The 20,471-nt window shown below is 39.9% G+C and overlaps 1 protein-coding gene across 2 annotated transcripts in view; it reads left to right on the forward strand.

Annotated features, from left to right (window-relative positions):
* The window catches only part of RP1 (RP1 axonemal microtubule associated), a 73,200-nt gene that overhangs the window by 39,739 nt on the left and 12,990 nt on the right, over window positions 1-20,471 (forward strand). Inside the window, exon 1 of one of the 2 annotated variants that reach the window (XM_030795053.1) lies at window positions 18,806-18,941. The exons of the other annotated variant lie outside the window; for it this stretch is intronic. The gene's annotated coding sequence lies outside the window, so the exon portion shown is untranslated. Of the gene's footprint in view, window positions 1-18,805; window positions 18,942-20,471 lie in introns of those variants that run through there. 2 annotated transcript variants of the gene reach the window in all.

The following is a 20,471-nucleotide window of genomic DNA, read 5'->3' on the forward strand; positions in this document are numbered from 1 at the left end:
TTTCCATATCCACAGTATGGTCTCCACACATACACAGGCTTCAATGTTAGATGGAGAATACTACTGCAAAGTGGTTAAGAGCCTTCATTATTTACTAATTATGTGACCTTTGGTAAATTACTATTCCCTCCTCAACTCCAGTTTTTCTACTTGGAAAAACAGGGATAATAAGAGTAGATACCTCCTATAGTTGTTACGAGGATTAAATAACTCATTTAAAGCATTAACATGGCTGGTAAAACGTAAGCAATCAAGACATTTTATTATTATTATTACAGCATTGTTAGATGAGTACATAAATACATGTTGTATATTTATGGAACTTGATATCAATTCAGTTCTTCTCTTTATATGTTTTAGAAATGGGAACATGAGTCTATAGGACTGGGAATTATGGCTCCCTCACCACTCAGTTCCCATGTATTTCTCATTAGCAATTATTTCTAGATGAAGGGCTATGCCTGTTGTGCTGTATGGAGCACACTAAATGTTGTCATGATTACTTGCCTAAGCAGGTTATTAGTAAAACCCAAGTATCCACTAAAAAGAAACAATGTACTGATATATGCTAAAACATAGTTGAACCTCAGAAACATTATGCTAAATAAACAATGCCAGACAAAAGACTTCCATATTGTGTGTCCATTTATATAAAATGTCCAGAATAGTGAAGTCTATAAAGCCTAGAAGGTAGATTAGTGGTTGCTTTGGGCTATGGGTGGAAATGAGGAATGACTGCAAATGGAGACAAAGTGTTCTTTTTTGGGTTGATGAAAATGTATGCATATAGTTCCATGTCATTTTGTCACATCTGTAAACACCACCACAAGAAAGATGCAGAATTGTTTGATTTCACAAAGATCTTGCTTGAGCTACCCCTTTATGGCCATACCTATTTCCCTCCCCACACTATCGTTAACCCCTGCCAACCACTAATCTATTCTCAATCTCTGTAATTATGACATTTTGAGCATGTTATATAAATTAAATCATATAGCATATGAGATCATTACCAATAATTTAATGTAATTGTTGATATTCTAAGGTTTAAATCTGCCATATTGTTTTTTGTTTTCTGTTTTCTCTGATTTTTCATTTCTTTCTTTTATATACTTCCTGTGGAATACTTTAACATATTTTAGAATTCTATTTTGATTCTATATTGTTTGTAAGCATATCTCTTTGTATATATTTTAAGTAACTGCTCTAGGTATTAAATTGTACATATGTAACTATCAGTCTACGGACGTAGACATTTTACCAGTGTTAAGTGTAGCCCTTTAATTCTCTTTACCCTCCCTCATTTATAATTATTTTAATATTTCCTCTACTTCACTGAGAGCCATATAAGACAATATTATACTTTTTGCTTCAACTGTCAAAAACAATTTAGAAAGTTCAGATGGAAAGTTTATTGTATTTATTCTTATTTTTGTTCTTTCTGTTGTCATTTTTTCTTTCCTTATATTCCCAAATTCCTTCTTTTATCATTTACTTTCTGTCAGATAGCTTCCTTCAGTTGTCCTTTTAGAGTAAGTCTGCTGGTGACAAATATTCTTAGTTTTCCTTCATCCGAGCATGTCTTGGTTACCTTCATTCCTCAAGGATATTTTTGCTGGTCATAGAACTCAGGTTGATGGCTTTTACTGTAGCACTTTGAAAATGGTTGCAGTATCCTTCAGGGCTTCTTGACTTTTGATGAGAAGTCACGGCTGTCATCTGAATTGTTTCCCCCTTTTCCCTTACAGGTAATGTGTCATCGCTTTCTGGTTGCTTTCAAAATTATTTTTGCTGTCTTTAGTTTTCTGAAGTTTGATGATGGTGTATCAGTGTAAATTTCTTTGGGTTTTTTGTCCTTGGGGTTTGATCAGTTTCTTAAATCTGTAGTTTGTTTTTGCTAAATAAGTTTTCAACCATTATTTCTGGGAAAATATTTTGAGGCCCACCTGCTTCCTCCTCTCCTTCTGAGATCTTTTGTTATAGTTCTGCAAGTCCCTGATGTTCTGTTCAATTTTTTTTCAATCTATTTTCTCTCTGTTGTTCAGACTGGTAATTTCTATTGTACTATCTTCAAGTTAACCATATAATTATTTCCTGTCTTTTCCATGATGCTGTTGAGCCCACTTATTGTGTTTTAAATTTTTGATTACTGTATTTTTCGGTTCCAGGATTTCCATTTTGTTCTTCTTTATATCTTCTATTTCTTTTTTTTTTTTTGTATTTTTTTAGTAGAGACGGGTTTCACCGTGGTCTCGATCTCCTGACGTCGTGATCCGCCCGCCTCGGCTTCCCAAAGTGCTGGGATTACAAGCGTGAGCCACCGCGCCCGGCCTATATCTTCTATTTCTAAGGCTTTCTATTATTTTGTTTGTTTCAAGTCCATTTAGAATTGCTTGTTGAAGTAGTTGTATGACATCTGCTTTAAAACCCTTGTCAGATAATTCCAACCTCTGTGTCATGTTGGGGTTGTCATTTGTTGACTTAATGTCTTTTTTTTTTTTTTTTTTTGAGACAGGGTCTCACTCTGTCGCCCAGGCTGGAATGCTGTGGCACCATCTCGGCTCACTGCAACCACTGTCTCCTGGGTTCAATCAGTTCTCATGGCTCAGCCTCCTGAGTAGGCTACAGTTGCACATCACCATGCCTGGCTAATTTTTGTATTTTTTGGTAGAGGCGATGTTTCATCATGTTGGCCAGGCTGGTCTCAAACTCCTGACCTCAAGTGATCCACTTGCCTTGGCCTCCCGAAGTACTGGGATTACAGGCCACTGCGCCTGGCCTGACTGAATGTCTTTTGTCATTCAAGTTGGGAGTCTTGGTATGATGAGTGCTTTTTAAAGGTTGCATTCAGGACATTTTGGGTACTATGTTATGAGACTCTGGGTCCTATTTAAATCTTGTGTTTTAGAAGACCTCCTTTGACACTGCTGGCAGGGGAAACAGAATTCACTCCTGTTTACTACCAGATGTGGATGGAAGCTCTGGCTACTTACATTGCCTCATTTGACATCCTGAGGAGGGGTACACCTTATTACTACTGGGCAGAGGTGGGATTTCAGGCTTTGATATGGTTTGGCTGTGTCTTCACCCAAATCTCATCTTGAATTGTAGCTTCCACAATTCCCACATGTTGTAGGAGGGACCTGGTGGGAGGTAACTGAATGATGAGGGTGTGTTTTTCCCATGCTGTTCTCATGATAGTAAATAAGTCTCATGAGATCTGATGGTTTTATAAAGGGGAGTTTCCCTGCATAAGCTCTCTCTCTTGCCTGCCGTAATGTAAGAAGTCCCTTTGCCCTTCCTTCATCTTCTGCCATGATTGTGAGGCCTGCCCAGCCATGTGGAACTGTGAGTCAATTAAACCTCTTTCTTTATAAATTACCCAGTCTTGGGAATAGCTTTATTAGCAGCATGAGAACAGACCAATACAGGCTTCCTTTGTGGTCTCATTTACACTGCAGAGTGGCAGGGAGTGGGGGAGGGTTGGGGGGCAGACCCATTACTGCTAAATGGTGGTAAAAGTTCTGGCTTCCCTCTGGGCTTCTTCTGATACCAATAAGAGGGAGTGTGGTGGCTTTACTACCAGGTGGAGATGGAAGTCTTGGTTCCCCACTTGGCCTTCACTGATATCATCCAGTGTAGGGAAGAGAGGGATGCCTCATTATTGCCAGAGAAGGGCAGAGGTCAAGGCTTCCCAAGGCAGATGAGAGTATGGTGAGGCCTGGGTTCTTTCCTGTGGTGTTTGGCTGCATTGGGCAGGTATTGCCTAAATGTTTTCTTTCTTACTAGGTTGCCCCTTTCCTGGACCCTTGGCCAGAGAGAGGTGACTTTCATTGGAGCATTTTAAATCTGCTCCTATTGGTGTTTTTTGGTCACTGACTTCTCTGGCACCTAGTTTGGGATATATGGGACAAAAAGAAAACCCAGAGAACTCGCTGCTGTGTCATTCCTTGAGTTTTGTGATTCCTAGCCCTTCTGCCTTCTTGTCTGTATCTTTCAGTGTATATGCTTTATATATAATGTCTGGGGTTTTCGGTTGTACTTAGTGAGAGGAATAGGGAGAAGTGGTCTCCTCCATTTTGGTCTGGACTATTAATTCTCTGCAACTAATCTGGCCATTTCATTTTGCCATTCTGCTTTACAGTGTAGGAGTATTGACTTACATGACCTACAAATAACTTGCATAAAGACATGAAAAGGCAAATAATGGGGTTTATCAAAGATACCTCTTCACTATTAAAAATTAAGCTTTGAAGTCCTATCATAAGAATGCATGCTAAATAAAAAGAAAAACTAAAATATTTTCAACATGTGGATATGTAATTTTTTTTGAAAGAAGCGATATTACCAAAGACTTGAACAAGAATGTTCATAGAAGTATTATCTACAGGAGCTCCAAACTGGAAATAACCTAAATGCTATTCAAATGGTGAATGAATAAATAAAATACAATAAAATATTTGAAAACGATAAGGAATAAAGTACTAATATATGCTACTACATGGATGAATCTCAAAAACACTATGCTAAGTGAAAGAAGCCAGCCATAAAAGATCACATATGGCATGACTCCATTTATATGAAATGTTCAAAATAGGCAAATCCATAAAGACAGAAAGTAGATTCCTGGTTGCCTAGGGCTGGTGTGGGGGTGGTGGGATAGGTGTAGTTTCTTTCTTTCTTTCTGAGGTGTTCTAAACTTAGTTCATTGTAATCTTGGAACAACTCTGAATATTCTACAAATCACTGAATCATCCATTTTTTCCGTTAAGTTTTAGGGTACATGTGCACAATGTGCAGGTTTGTTACATATGTATACATGTGTCATGTTGGTGTGCTGCACCCATTAACTTGTCATTTAACATTAGGTATATCTCCTAATGCTATCCCTTCCCGATCCCCACACCCCACAACAGGCCCCGGTGTGTGATGTTCCCCTTCCTGTGTCCATGTGTTCTCATTGTTCAATTCCCACCTATGAGTGAGAACATGCGGTCTTTGGTTTTTTGTCCTTGCGATAGTTTGCTGAGAATGATGGTTTCCAGCTTCATCCATGTCCCTACAAAGGACATGAACTCATCATTTTTTATGGCTGCATAGTATTCCATGGTGTATATGTGCCACATTTTCTTAATCCAGTCTATCATTGTTGGACATTTGGGTTGGTTCCAAGTCTTTGCTATTGTGAATAGTGCCGCAATAAACATACGTGTGCATGTGCCTTTGTAGCAGCATGTTTTATAATCCTTTGGGTATATACCCAGTAATGGGATGGCTGGGTCAAATGGTATTTCTAGTTCTAGATCCCTGAGGAATCGCCACACTGATTCCACAATGGTTGAACTAGTTTACAGTCCCACCAACAGTGTAAAAGTGTTCCTATTTTTGCACATCCTCTCCAGCACCTGTTGTTTCCTGACTTTTTAATGATGGCCATTCTAACTGCTGTGAGATGGTATCTCATTGTGTTTTTGATTTGCATTTCTCTGATGGCCAGTGATGATGAGCATTTTTTCATGTGTCTTTTGGCTGCATAAATGTCTTCTTTTGAGAAATGTCTGTTCATGTCCTTCGCCCACTTGTTGATGGGGTTTTTTTTTGTCTTGTAAATTTGTTTGAGTTCATTGTAGATTCTGGATATTAGCCCTTTGTCAGATGAGTAGATTGCAAAAATTTTCTCCCATTCTGTAGGTTGCCTGTTCACTCTGATGGTAGTTTCTTTTGCTGTGCAGAAGCTCTTTAGTTTAATTAGATCCCATTTGTCAATTTTGGCTTTTGTTGCCATTGCTTTTGGTGTTTTAGACATGAGGTTCTTGCTCATGCCTATGTACTGAATGGTACTGCCTAGGTTTTCTTCTAGGGTTTTTATGGGTTTAGGTCTAACATTTAAGTCTTTAATCCATCTTGAATTAATTTTTGTATAAGGTGTAAGGAAGGGATCCAGTTTCAGCTTTCTGCATATGGCTAGCCAGTTTTCCCAGCACCATATATTAAATAGGGAATCCTTTCCCCATTTCTTGTTTTTGTCAGGTTTGTCAAAGATCAGATGGTTGTAGATATGCAGCATCATTTCTGAGGGCTCTGTTCTGTTCCATTGATCTATGTCTCTGTTTTGGTAACAGTACCATGCTGTTTTGGTTACTGTAGCCTTGTAGTATAGTTTGAAGTCAGGTAGCATGATGCCTCCGGCTTTGTTCTTTTGGCTTAGGATTGACTTGGCAATACGGGCTCTTTTTTGGTTCCATATGAACTTTAAAGTAGTTTTTTCCAATTCTGTGAAGAAAGTCATTGGTAGCTTGATGGGGACAGCATTGAATCTATAAATTTCCTTGGGCAGTATGGCCATTTTCATGATATTGATTCCTCCTACCCATGAGCATGGAATGTGCTTCCATTTGTTTGTATTCTCTTTTATTTCATTGAGCAGTGGTTTGTAGTTCTCCTTGAAGAGGTCCTTCACGTCCCTTGTAAGTTGGATTCCTGGGTATTTTATTCTCTTTGAAGCAATTATGAATGGTAGTTCACTCATGATTTGGCTCTCTGTTTGTCTGTGATTGGTGTATAAGAATGCTTGTGATTTTTGCACATCGATTTTGTATTTTGAGACTTTGCTGAAGTTGCTAATCAGCTTAAGGAGATTTTGGGCTGAGATGATGGGGTTTTCTAGATATACAATCATGTCATCTGCAAACAGGGACAATTTGACTTCCTCTTTTCCTAATTGAATGCCCTTTATTTCCTTCCCCTGCCAGATTGTCCTGGCCAGAACTTCCAACACTATGTTGAATAGGAGTGGTGAGAGAGGGCATCCCTGTCTTGTGCCAGTTTTCAAAGGCAATGCTTCCAGTTTTTGTCCATTCTATATGATATTGGTTGTGGGTTTGTCATAGATAGCTCTTATTATTTTGAGATACATCCCATCAATACCTAATTTATTGAGAGTTTTTAGCTTGAAGGGTTGTTGAATTTTGTCAAAAGGCCTTTTCTGCATCTATTGAGATAATCATGTGGTTTTTGTCTTTGGTTCTGTTTATATCCTGGATTACGTTTATTGATTTGCGTATGTTGAACCAGCCTTGCATCCCAGGGATGAAGCCCACTTGATCATGGTGGATAAGCTTTTTGATGTGCTGCTGCATTTGGTTTGCCAGTATTTTACTGAGGATTTTTGCATCAATGTTCATCAAGGATATTGGTCTGAAATTCTCTTTTTTTGTTGTGTCTCTGCCAGTCTTTGGTATCAGGATGATGCTGGCCTCATAAAATGAGTTAGGGAGGATTCCCACTTTTTCTATTGATTGGAATAGTTTCAGAAGGAATGGTACCAGTTCCTCCTTGTACCTCTGGTAGAATTCAGCTGTGAATCCATCTGGTCCTGGACTTTTTTTGGCTGATAAGCTATTAATTATTGCCTCAATTTCAGAGCCTGTTATTGGTGTATTCAGAGATTCAACTTCTTCCTGATTTAGTCTTGGGAGGGTGTATGTGTGGAGGAATTTATCCATTTCTTCTAGATTTTCAAGTTTATTTGTGTAGAGGTGTTTATAGTATTCTCTGATTGTAGTTTATATTTCTGTGGATCGGTGGTGATATCCCCTTTATCATTTTTTATTGCGTCTGTTTGATTCTTCTCTCTTTTCTTCTTTATTAGTCTTGATAGCAGTCTCTCAATTTTGTTGATCTTTTCAAAAAACCAGCTCCTGGATTCATTGATTTTTTGAAGGATTTTTTGTGTCTTTATCTCCTTCAGTTCTGCTCTGATCTTAGTTATTTCTTGCCTTCTGCTAACTTTTGAATGTGTTTGCTCTTGCTTCTCTAGTTCTTTTAATTGTCATGTTAGGGTGTCAGTTTTAGATCTTTCCTGCTTTCTCTTGTGGGCATTTAGTGCTATAAATTTCCCTCTAGACACTGCTTTGAATGTGTCCCAGAGATTCTGGTATGTTGTGTCTTTGTTCTCGTTGGTTTCAAAGAACATCTTTATTTCTGCCTTCATTTTGTTACGTACCCAGTAGTCATTCAGGAGCAGGTTGTTTAGTTTCCATGTAGTTGAGCGGTTTTGAGTGAGTTTCTTAATCCTGAGTTCTAATTTGATTGCACTGTGGTCTGAGAGACAGTTTGTTATAATTTCTGTTCTTTTGCATTTGCTGAGGAGTGCTTTACTTCCAACTATGAGGTCAGTTTTAGAATAGGTGTGCTGAAAAGAATGTATATTCTGTTGATTTGGGGTGGAGAGTTCTGTAGATGTCTATTAGGTCCACTTGGTGCAGAGCTGAGTTCAGTTCCTGGATATCCTTATTAACTTTCTGTCTAGTTGATCTGTCTAATGTTGACAGTGGGGTGTTAAAGTCTCCCATTATTATTGTGTGGGGGTCTAAGTCTCTTTGTAGGTCTCTAAGGACTTGCTTTATGAATCTGGGTGCTCCTGTATTGGGTGCATATATATTTAGGATAGTTAGCTCTTCTTGTTGAATTGATCCCTTTACCATTATGTAATAGCCTTCTTTGTCTCTTTTGATCTTTGTTGGTTTAAAGTCTGTTTTATCAGAGACTAGGATTGCAACCCCTGCCTTTTTTTGTTTTCCATTTGCTTGGTAGATCTTCCTCCATCCCTTTATTTTGAGCCTATGTGTGTCTCTGCACGTGAGATGGGTTTCCTGAATACAGCACACTGATGGATCTTGACTCTTTACCGAATTTGCCAGTCTGTGTCCTTTAATTGGAGTATTTAGTCCATTTACATTTAAGGCTAATATTGTTATGTGTGAATTTGATCCTGTCATTATGATGTTAGCTGGTTATTTTGCTCGTTAGTTGATGCAGTTTCTTCCTAGCCTTGATGGTCTTTACAATTTGGCATGTTTTTGCAGTGGCTCATACCGGTTGTTCCTTTCCACGTTTAGTGCTTCCTTCAGGAGCTCTTTTAGGGCAGGCCTGGTGGTGACAAAATCACTCAGCATTTGCTTTTCTGTAAAGTATTCTATTTGTCCTTCACTTATGAAACTTAGTTTGGCTGGATATGAAATTCTGGGTTGAAAATTCTTTTCTTTAAGAATGTTGATTATTGGCCTCCACTCTCTTCTGGCTTGTAGAGTTTCTGCTGAGAGATCAGCTGTTAGCCTGATGGGCTTCCCTTTGTGGGTGACCTGACCTTTCTCTCTGGCTGCCCTTAACATTTTTTCCTTCATTTCAACTTTGGTGAATCTGACAATTATGTGTCTTGGAGTTGCTCTTCTTGAGGAGTATCTTTGTGGTCTTCTCTGTATTTCCTGAATTTGAATGTTGGCCTGCCTTGCTAGATTGGGGAAGTTCTCCTGGATAAAATCCTGCAGAGTGTTTTCCAACTTGGTTGCATTCTCTCAGTAACTTTCAGGTACACCAATCAGACGTAGATTTGGTCTTTTCACATAGTCCCATATTTCTTGGAGGCTTTGTTCATTTCTTTTTATTCTTTTTTCTCTAAACTTCTCTTCTCACTTCATTTCATTCATTTGATCTTCCATCACTGATACCCTTTCTTCCAGTTGATCGAGTCGGCTACTGAGGCTTGTGCATTTGTCATGTAGTTCTCCTCCTGTGGTTTTCAGCTCCATCAGGTCCTTTAAGGACTTCTCTGCACGGTTATTCTAGTTAGCCGTTCGTCTAATTTTTTTTCAAGGTTTTTAACTTCTTTGCCATGGGTTCGAACTTCCTCCTTTAGCTTGGAGTAGTTTGATCATCTGAAGCCTTCTTCTCTCAACTCGTCAAAGTCATTCTCCATCCAGCTTTGCTCCATTGCTGGTGAGGAGCTGCATTCCTTTGGAGGAGGAGAGGCGCTCTGAGTTTTAGAGTTTCCATTTTTTCTGCTCTGTTTTTTCCCTATCTTTGTGGTTTTATCTACCTTGGGTCTTTGATGATCGTGACGTACAGATGGGGTTTTGGTGTGGATGTGGTTTCTGTTTGTTAGTTTTCCTTCTAACAGTCTGGACCCTCAGCTGCAGGTCTGTTGGAGTTTGCTGGAGGTCCACTCCAGACCCTGTTTGCCTGGGTATCAGCAGTGGAGGCTGCAGAACAGTGGATATTGGTGAACGGCAAATGTTGCTGCCTGATCATTCCTCTGGAAGTTTTGTCTCAGAGGAGTAGCCGGCCGTGTGAGGTGTCAGTCTGCCCCTACTGGGGGGTGCCTCCCAGTTGGGCTACTCGGGGGTCAGGGACCCACTTGAGGAGGCAGTCTGTCCGTTGTCAGATCTCCAGTTGCGTGCTGGGAAAACCACTACTCTCTTCAAAGCTGTCAGACAGGGACGTTTAAGTCTGCAGAGGTTTCTGCTGCCTTTTGTTTGTCTTTTCCCTGCCCCCAGAGGTGGAGTCTACAGAGGCAGGCCGGCCTTCTTGAGCTGCAGTGGGCTCCACTCAGTTTGAGCTTCCTGGCTGCTTTGTTTACCTACTCAAGCCTCAGCAACGGTGGGTGCCCCTCCCCCAGCCTCTCTGCCACCTTACAGTTTGATCTCGGACTGCTGTGCTAGCGATGAGTGAGGCTCTGTGGGCATAGGACCCTCCAAGCCAGGTGCAGGATATAATCTCCTGGTGTGCCATTTGCTAAGACTGTTGGAAAATTGCAGTATTAGGGTGGGAGTGACCCGATTTTCCAAGTGCCCTCTGTCACCCCTTTCTTTGACTAGGAAAGGGAATTCCCTGACTCCTTGCACTTCCCGGGTGATGTGATGCCTTGCCCTGCTTCGGCTTATGCTGGGTGCACTGCACCCACTGTCCTGCACCCACTATCTGACACCCCCCAGTGAGATGAACCCAGTACCTCAGTTGGAAATGCAGAAATCACCCATCTTCTGTGTCGCTCACGCTGGGAGCTGTATACTGGAGCTGTTCCTATTTGGCCATCTTCCATGTTTTTTTTTTTTTTTTATTTGAGATGAAGTCTCACTCTGTTGCCCAGGCTTTAGTGTAGTGGCGCAATCTCAGCTCACTGCAACCTCCGCCTCCCGAGTTCAAGTGTGAATCATCCACTTTAAATGGGTTAATTTTATGGCATGGAAATCATATATCAACAAAGCAGTTTTAAAAACTAGATGGTCGTGATGGAATGTTTAATGTAAGGAAGCATATAGGAGTCCTCTCTGCCCTCTGTTTTCAGTCTAGGCAGTTATTTGTGACTGACTAACCAAATGACTTGGCTGAAAGAATAGCATGAGATGGTTTTGCATACACACTGACTATGAAAATAAAGTTGGCTTACATATGTTTGTTCAGCATGGTAAAAAAAGAAGGGAGGAATCTAGTGAAAATTAGAGAATTCCTAGGGGATGGATGATGTCTGCAGCAAACCACCATGGCACACATGCACCATGGCACACATTTACATGCTGCACATGTATCTCTGAACTTAAAAGTTGAAGGAAAAAAAGAAAATTAGAGAGTAAGTCTTAAATATATTTGCTATCCTAATGACAATAGTCTGTATATACTCAAATCTTTGCTTGTTCTCTCTTCCTTTCAAACAATATATTAAATACCACAGTCTTCTAGTTAGTAAAGTGTATTTGGGCTGAGTTTGCCTTCCCTCTACCTCTAAGCACCATGAAGATGGGGGCTGGGACTGTCTTATCTGTAGTCACATGGACAGGATCTGACAGTGGATAGAGATCAGCCTCTTTGGTTCTGGAGGAATTTATGTTGCAGACAGGCATGCTAAGTCGTGAGGAAAGTCCAGTTGATGGGGCTGGGGATACCCAGGTTCAAGAGGGCTGGATACAGGCAGTAAGCTATGATGGATAGATGTCAGGGAAAATCAAGGTGTAGACCAGGAAATGGTCCCATTCCATCAGATCATAGCAGATCAATGCTGGGTAGCAAGAGCCAGGAAAGAACAGTCTCTGGGCCAGCCTGCATTGGGTGCTGCTTGGTGTCATTTTACATTTGTGTTGGAGGCCAATGTAGGAAGATTGCTTGAGCCTAGGAGTTAGAGACCAGTCAGGGAAACACAGTGAGACCCAGTCTTAAAAAACAAAAAATAGCTTTGTGTGGTGATGCACTCCTGCAGTCCCAGCTATTCAGGAGGTTTAGGCTGGAGCATCACTTGAGCCTGGGAGGTAGAGGCTGCAATGAGCCATGATTATGTCTCTGTACTCCAGCCTGTGACAGAGCAAAACCTTGTCTTAAACAAACCAAACCAAAACCAAAACCAAAACAAAAAACAACAACAAAAAAAGAGAAAACAACATAAAACAAAATACACTTATGGTTAATAACCAACAGCAGATTCTCAATGCCCCCTGCAAGCCTACTATACCTCCTCTTCCAGTCCCTCTTTCATTCCACTGGGTGACTTTCACAGCTTCTCCTGTCTCATTAGATTAATAACACCTCCTCTGCCTCACTCACACCCTCAGTGGATGGCCTCACATCCCAGGTCGCTGAGACGGAGAAGCAGTCAGAAGGGAAGGTCACCTCTACCAGCATCACTGCTTGGCCTTCTGCTACTGGGGATGGCCTTCTCCTTAATCCTTGCTGAGACATACACCTCTGTTGTGCATTATATCCCATCTCCCTGTTAGGCATTCAAGGATGCAGCTCCAAGAATTCTCCCCGCTCTTACCCACAGCATTAAATCTGCTCTTTTGACTGGTTCATTCCTATCAGCATACACACATACTACACCTCAAACTGTATCTGATTTTAAATATGGAAAAGCAAACTAACAGAAAGAAAACTAGCAAAAAATTTGTCTCCACATGCTGACTCCAATCTCTGTCCTTCTAGTTTTCTCTTGCACCTATGCCCAGTGAGGATTTTATCCATACTGTTCCACCAAAAAAGGTCTTGAGGTTACAGATAAACTTCACATTGCTAAAGCCCATGCTTACTTCTCAGCACTCCTCTTACTTGATATATGAATACCATTTGACATAGCTCGTTACTACCTCCTTTTGAAGCACTTCTTTCCTTTGGCTTCCAGAATGCTACTCTGTGGATGCACCTTTTCTTCATAAACTCCTTTGCTGGAGTTTGCTGATGGTTCCTCACCATGTCTGTGGCTGTTATCTTTGCAGTGCCTTGGGATCTGATCTTGAAGCAATTCTCTTCTCTATTTACACTCACTTCTTAGAAGTTCTCATCCAGATTCATCCAAGTTTTAAGCACCATCCATATATCAAAGAATCATGTTTATACCTGTAGCTTGAACCTTTAGTATAATGCCTTTAGTATACTTAAGAACCTTCAGTATACTGCCTACTTGATATTTCTATTTGGATGTCTAATATGCTTTTCAAGATGATATTCACTATCACCTCCCACTCTCTTGACTGGTACTTCTGAGGTCCTCTCCATCCAAATAATTAGCAACTCCATTCTTCCAGATGTACTGGACAAAAATCTTAGTCTTCCTTGACAGTTTTTTTGCTCTCATTCCCCACAGCCAATCCATATCCAATCCATAACTAAGACATCTGCAATGCTGTCACCTCCACAGCAGCTCTCTTGGTCTGAGTAATCCTTACTTCTTGCTTGGATTATTACAATACCCTCCTAATTGGCATACCTGCATTTCTTTTTTTACAATCTAATCTAGTGCTTCCCTGAAGGACTTGAAGGACTCCCTGTAACATTTCTTGTGGAGTAGGTCTATTGGTAATAAACTTCCCGAGCTTTTATCTATCAAGGACTGTCTTAATTTCGCCCTCATTTTTAAAAGACAGTTTTGCCAGATATAGAAGTCTTGGCTGGCAGTTTTTTTCCCTTCAGCACTTTGAATATATCATACTGTACCTTCTGGCCTCCAAGGTTTCTAATGAGAAACTGGCAAATAATCATATTAAGGATCCCTTGTATCTGATGAATTGCTTCCCTTTTGATGCTTTAATGTATTTCAGTGCAGGTCTCTTGTAGTTCATCCTGTGTGTAGTTCATTAAACTTTTGAATTTGTAGATTCATGTATTTCATCCAACTTGGGAAAATTTTGGCCATTTTTTCTTCAAAGATCTCTGCCCTTTTCTCTTTCTCTTCACCTTCTGGAACTCCCATAATGTGTATGTTATTCTAGTTGATGGTATCCCCAGGTCCTTCAAACTCTGTTCACCTTTCCTTAATAGTTTTTCTTTCTGGTAATCAAACTCAAAACTTTCAATTGTCCTATTTTCAAATTCTGCTGATGCTTTTGCCACTCAAATCTGTTTTTGAACTGCTCTTGTGAATTTTTCATTTCCATTTTGTACTTTTCTGCTCCAGAATTTCTTTTTGGTTCCTTTTCATATTTCCTATCTCTAATAATATTCTCATTTTGTTATCTCATTTTGTTCCTGTTTTTGTCCATGTGTTCCTTTAGTGCTTTAAGCATCTTTAAGATGGTTGTTTTATAGTCTTTGTCTAGTAATTCTGCCATCTGGCTTCCTCAGGGACATTTTCTGTTATTTTGTTCCTTTTAGTGGGATATACTTTCCTCTTTTTTAATGTGCATGCGTTGTGACTTTTTTTTGTTTAAAACTCCATTTGAATCATATAATTTGGTAACTCTGGAAATTTAATCCTCTCCCCTCCCCATGGTTTGTTGTTTTCTTTCCCTCCCTCCCTCCCTTCCTCCATCCCTCCCTCCCTCCCTCTCCCTCCCTTCCTTCCTTCCTTCCCATTTCTCTCTCTCTCTCTCTCTCTCTCTCTCTCTTTCTTTCTTTTTTATTTGTATGGGTTCTCTTTGCCAAGGATCAGCCTGCAGTAGAAGCTTATGGTATTCAGGTCTTTTCTGAGTCTGTGTTTTTCCCTGAGCATTTGAGATGACTTTCTAAATTCCCCTGTATATGCGGTTGCTTTTGAATATCTCATCTTTAAGTGCCTAGTTCCCAAAAGGGGGGTAGATGATTAAAAAAGAAGAAAAAAGTCCCAGGTGTTATATCTTTAAATCCCCTGGAAGCCACTTCTGCCACTGAGAGTTGCAACAATGCCTACCTCTGTATACACCTCTGCAATCAGAAGGAGAAATCAGCAGCCAGAACACAGAAACTTAGTATTTGGAGGAGGGGGTTCTTATTTCTCACTCTGGATCCTGCAAGCTGCTGTAGGAATGCAGGCTGCTGTCCCCACAGCTGCCTGCCATGGGGCTGGGGGAAGAGGAATGAGTAGTCACTATAGGACTAATGGCTGAAATAAACAGAAATTAATTACAATTCACCAGCCAAGCCTTCCTCTGGAAGCTGCAAGCATTCAGATATACTTCAGAGTTCCAAAATATTAACTTCAGACAGTTTCTGCCAGTACAATTTTTGTCCAAGTGGGGAGATGAATTCCTGGCACTTCCTACTCTGCCATCTTCCATTGGATATACCTGTATTTTTAACATCATTGCCAAAGTAATCCTTTGAAGTGTGAGATCATTACTTCTCTTCTCAAAATCCTTCCTTGGTTTCTCATCTCACTTAAAGTTAAAGCCAAAGTATTTACCAATGGCTACAGACCTTGTATAATTTGGTGCCCTGCTTTCTAGCCACACTGGTCTTCTTATAATTTCTCAAATACTTCAAATACTTCCCACAAACCTTTGGGAACACACTTCTGTCAAATATCTGAACACCATTTCCCCTGACTACTTTTAGATTTCTTCTCACATGTCACTTCTCAGTGAGGTTTTCCCTGACCTCTACCACTGCCACTCCTACTTTACCTCACTTTTCTCCATAGCACTTTGTATGATCTAACATACTGTAGATTTGCTTTTTTATTTATAGTTTGTCTCTGCAGGATAATGTGACCCCATGAAGGCAAGGATTTTTTTCTGTTGTGTTTGTTGCTATGTGTGTCTAATACACAGTGAGTATGCATTAATTATCTGTTGAACAAATGAACAAATGAGTAAAGAAGGAAGGCTGTGTAAAAAACTCCACATCTAAAGAGAGTTGCCAATTCCAGAGTCCAGGAGATCTGTAATATGGAGAATGGTTTTTTAAGGTAGAGGCCATTTAGGTTCAATATCCAATAATTTAACTTGATCAGAATGGACCATACACAGAATTCTATGTGGCTTGGATGGCAAAGGACAAAGGCCATATTCCATACCAGCTATACAAAATTATTATGCTTCCTGATATAGTCTGATCTCTGTCCTGGGTTCCTTGGGCCTGCCTGGAAAGGTACATTCTAGCAGTTACAATGAGACAGCATTCTTCAGGCATATATATCTCCACAACAATTCTGTACTAAGGCAGGCAGGCGTTCCTTTAATAGGTATTTATTGAGTGCCTGATATATATAAGGTATTGAGCTATTTCTGGAAATTCAGAGATGATAAAGAAGTTACACTTCTGGTGCTTAATGCACCACTTGTTTGTGCAGTATGAAATGTACTAGAGAGTATATTTATACAGATAGGTAAGGGGGCACATTGCAGGGTACTTACTTCATTCAGCATGTTGATGTAGTGGGAAGGCAGGGTTTCAAGAAAGGTTTCTGAGATGAACTGAGTATTGAAGGAAGGGACAGAAAATGTATGGCAATGAAAGGCAGGGTGTCTGGGTTATGAGGAGGCATTCCAAGTAAGATAAACAATATATGCAAAAATCCAGAGCCACATTTAAAAAACTTCAAATAATCGAAACTACAGAGTAAGACACATGGATCGAAATGAAATTGGAAAAGTAAGCTGAAGTCAGATCACAATTTTTGAGGCATGCTAGGGCATGAAGTCATTTACTAAACGCTGTGAGGATCATGGAAATGTGTTAAAAGAAGATAAACATGGCGAAAATAATAATGTCCATTTATTGAACACTTATTATGACATTCAGACACTGTGTCAAACACATAATATACATTCTTTTACCTAACCCTCACAAATGAACCTATAAAGCAGGTATTTTTCCACATTTTATGGCCAGGGAAGTAGACAGAGGAATTAAGTACATGGCTTCAGATTCACATAGCAAAGTGGAAGAGGCAGGATTTGAACTGAGGTCTGACTGACTCAGTGGTATGCTGAGAATGTATGCTTAACACCACTCCTGTCATCTGGCCACTCTAACAGCAGTGACCAGACAGAACTTAACAGAGCTTAGGTATGACATACAGGTAGTCTCAGAGGCCATGGCAATTGAAGGCATTCTCAGGGAAGAAGCCTAATATGAACTCTGCCAATGAGGCTTTTGGCATTCATTAGACTCACTTATCAAAGGCGGGCCAGGGCCAGAAGCATCAGCATCCGCTTATTAGAAATGTAGACTCTCAGACTCCACCCCAGGCCTACTGAGTCAACCACCGCAGCAAGATCCCAGGAAATTCATGTGCACCTTCAAGCCTGGGAAGCCATGGTTTAGATACACATTGACATGTGCCAGAGACATGTGATACCAGGGAAAGGGTATGGTAGCTCGACTGGATAACAGGGGTACCTGCTCTCTGTCCTTAACTGGAGTTGTGGGAGTGGAACGTATACTACAGGAGATGCTCAGAAAAGGAGAGCCCATTTTGTGCTGTCTTATATGTAAGAAATTGTTATCTTTCTTAAAAGTGCCCCAAAAGAATCCCTTTTTGGTTCTTTTGATTCTTTTGATGCTGATTTTTCTGGCCCTGGCCCACCTTTGATAAGTGAGTCTAAGGAATGCCAAAAGCCTCATTGGCAGAAATTCTTTCAGTGTCAAAACAGAACTGATCAATGTGAATTGTTTATCAGACATAGATTATAGAATTAAAGATAAAATCAAGAGAAATTCTGCATTAGTCCTTAGCTATTTAAGGGCAGATCATATCTGACCCCAAACTTTTTGAATTTATACTTCAATTTGGAGCTGGTAATGATACAATTCATGCCTATTGCTACCCCGTAAACACAAATTTCCTTACTGCTTTAATAGCCATGTCTTTGTGTAGACAGTGATAATTATAAATGGAGGTTTGTATCAAAGCTAGACACTACTGTTTCTCTTATCTACACCTCACTCTTTCTCTTTCTCCCCATCCCTCCCTACTCCTCTCTCCATTTCTCTCTCATAGGTGGCCTGTAACAAAGTCAGTATTTATGAGGCAAAGTGTGCAGTTTCATGATCTTTCTCCTTTTGTGATTGGTGTGGAGACAACATTGTGGTGCACATGCTTGAACCTGGTCCTGTTTCCCCAGAGGACCCCTTACCTTGTTTTTGTTGTTCAGAGCTGAGGCAGGAAGCCCAGTAGGAAACCTGATTAGGTGAAGCATCTTCAAGTCCGATTAGACTACAGGTAGTCATTAGAAGGATCAGGTGCCATCTGGGGACTTTATGTGTGACAAAGTCCTGGAACATGTTCAAACCCCAGTATGAGTAAGGGAAGCAGTGGAAGCGTGCTGTGTATGCAGAAGCATAAACCATAGCATTTCATCATGTGCTGCTTCTGCTGTTTGTCCTGTGTTATGCTGAGTCACCAAATTGTGTACACTCACAGTCATTTCAGAATCACATCAATAAGGTAATAAGCAAGAGTGCCTAAATAAAACAAAAGGCCTAGATCTTTATTTTTAAATGATTACCAGGAGCAAGTACTGACTTAGAAACTTATCAGAATGAGAAAATGTCAAACAATTTCATTTTTAGCTGCACAATAACAACTTTCTCCCGTTAACATAAAGGAGGGTTAAAAGTTGTCTGGGAGAGAAATGCTTGTGTACTGGTGAAGTACTTTTTCTGGAGGATAACACTAGGCAAGAAAGAAGATGCAAGGGAAACCTTCATGAGGAAGATTTCATAACTGCAGAGCATGCTAGGAACTGTTTTGTTTCTGGCTGTGGTCTCCTTAGGGAGAGCTCTGTCTGGTGATTAGCATCACCATGGATTAAATTAATTGGCTGTACTCAATCCCTTGCTGGACATACTGAGAATAAATCCAAAGACATCAGTTTCTTTGCACGAAATGAGGTTACATATCCAGTGACATTTATTTAAGCTATTTAAACAACTTAAACATCTTTTTGTTTTCTTAATAACAGAAGTTTCAAGTTCTGGTAAGTACAAAACTATTTGAAATCTTTCTTTGGAAAATATTCTGTTTTACTAGTTGCATTTTGTTTTCCGTATTATACTTAGATTATATATCTGTGTTCTGTCTTTAACTGTTAGAAAAAGAATAAATGTTATTAATAATTATCTTTTACCTAAATATGCCAGCAACCTTCACAATATGCTGATATTGAAGTAGAATGGAACTTCAGTATCAGGAAATCAAGTGATTCTAGTTTATTCAAATGAGTAATGTTTACTTTGTTTCTGACAATAAAAGCATTATATACTTCTTATAGACATGTGGGCAATACATTAAAGAAGAAGGCAATTAATTCAACAATGCTGTGACTACCACAGTGAATAACTGGTGATTTTCCTTTTTGAATCTCCTCTCTCAACTCTACCCCATAGGCTCATGAAAATCTGAAATGAACTGATTTTTCTTGCAACATCAAGTCTCTGAATTGCTAAAAGAATGAACATTCTGTACATTCTGTATTTCTCAATTTTCCATTTTTTCTACTTCATTATTTGTGACTTGTCTGAATTCATACTATGTGGTAGAAAATTAAAATATAATTAGTGATATGACGCATGTAACTCTGTCATGTTTTGTCAAGTGAGTGGGAGAGTGAAGACACAGCCCTCTTGGTAGAGGCCAACTATTTAGTAGTTCTGAGCAGCACAGCTATAAATGATTGATTTAAGTGGGGTTTGATTGAAACTAATGATGCCACAGATAAGCCTAGCCACAGTTGAGCCTAAGGGTGTTAAAAAATCTGCTTAATATTAAAGAGCAATGAAAGTATGCGTGATAGCTCCATTGTCTAACTTTAGGCAATAAAGAGGCTCTGCAGAGAAGAAGAGACGATATTGGTAGCAAGCTGTCATGTCATTAGAAGCGGATTTTAAGGCAAAGAGTTTTTGTAAACCAGCTTCCTTGCTACATATAGAGAAGTTACTGGTGAGGAAACTGGAGGGCCTCAAGATTCTACAGTTACCTCTTTCCACCTCCACCACTTCTTTAGCCTAAACTTCTTGGAGAATTCAACCATTTTACACTGCTCAGTTTGTTCGTTCCCTAGGTAGCCCTTAAGTATATTACTGCCTTATTCCAAATTTAAAGGGCATAAGATAAACCTTATTATCGAAAGTGTATGTAAAGATACATTACTAAATTTCCATGCAAACTCTGATTAGTTCTTAAAACTGATTAAGAATGGAGCACAGCTAACATAGGAGAACTCAAAAATGTTACGGAGGGCTGGTAGCTCTGTTTCACAAAAGTGGGCACTCTATCGTCAAGACTTAATGACCACGTTGCTAGTCTTGCTCAGGTGCACCAGGTAAATGCTGTACCACCTCTGCCTTCTTCCTGGAGGGCATCTCTATCACTTTTTGCCTCTGGCATCTCAACTTTACACAGGCTTTCCTCTGGAAATTGCCCTCTCTTCTCACTCCCACCCCCAATCCCTCAGGCTGTATTAGACATCCCTCCTTAATATTCTCTTGGTACCCCAACTCTTCCTTTT

The sequence above is a fragment of the Nomascus leucogenys genome, chromosome 16, assembly GCF_006542625.1.
Source record: "Nomascus leucogenys isolate Asia chromosome 16, Asia_NLE_v1, whole genome shotgun sequence".
NCBI lineage: Eukaryota > Metazoa > Chordata > Mammalia > Primates > Hylobatidae > Nomascus > Nomascus leucogenys.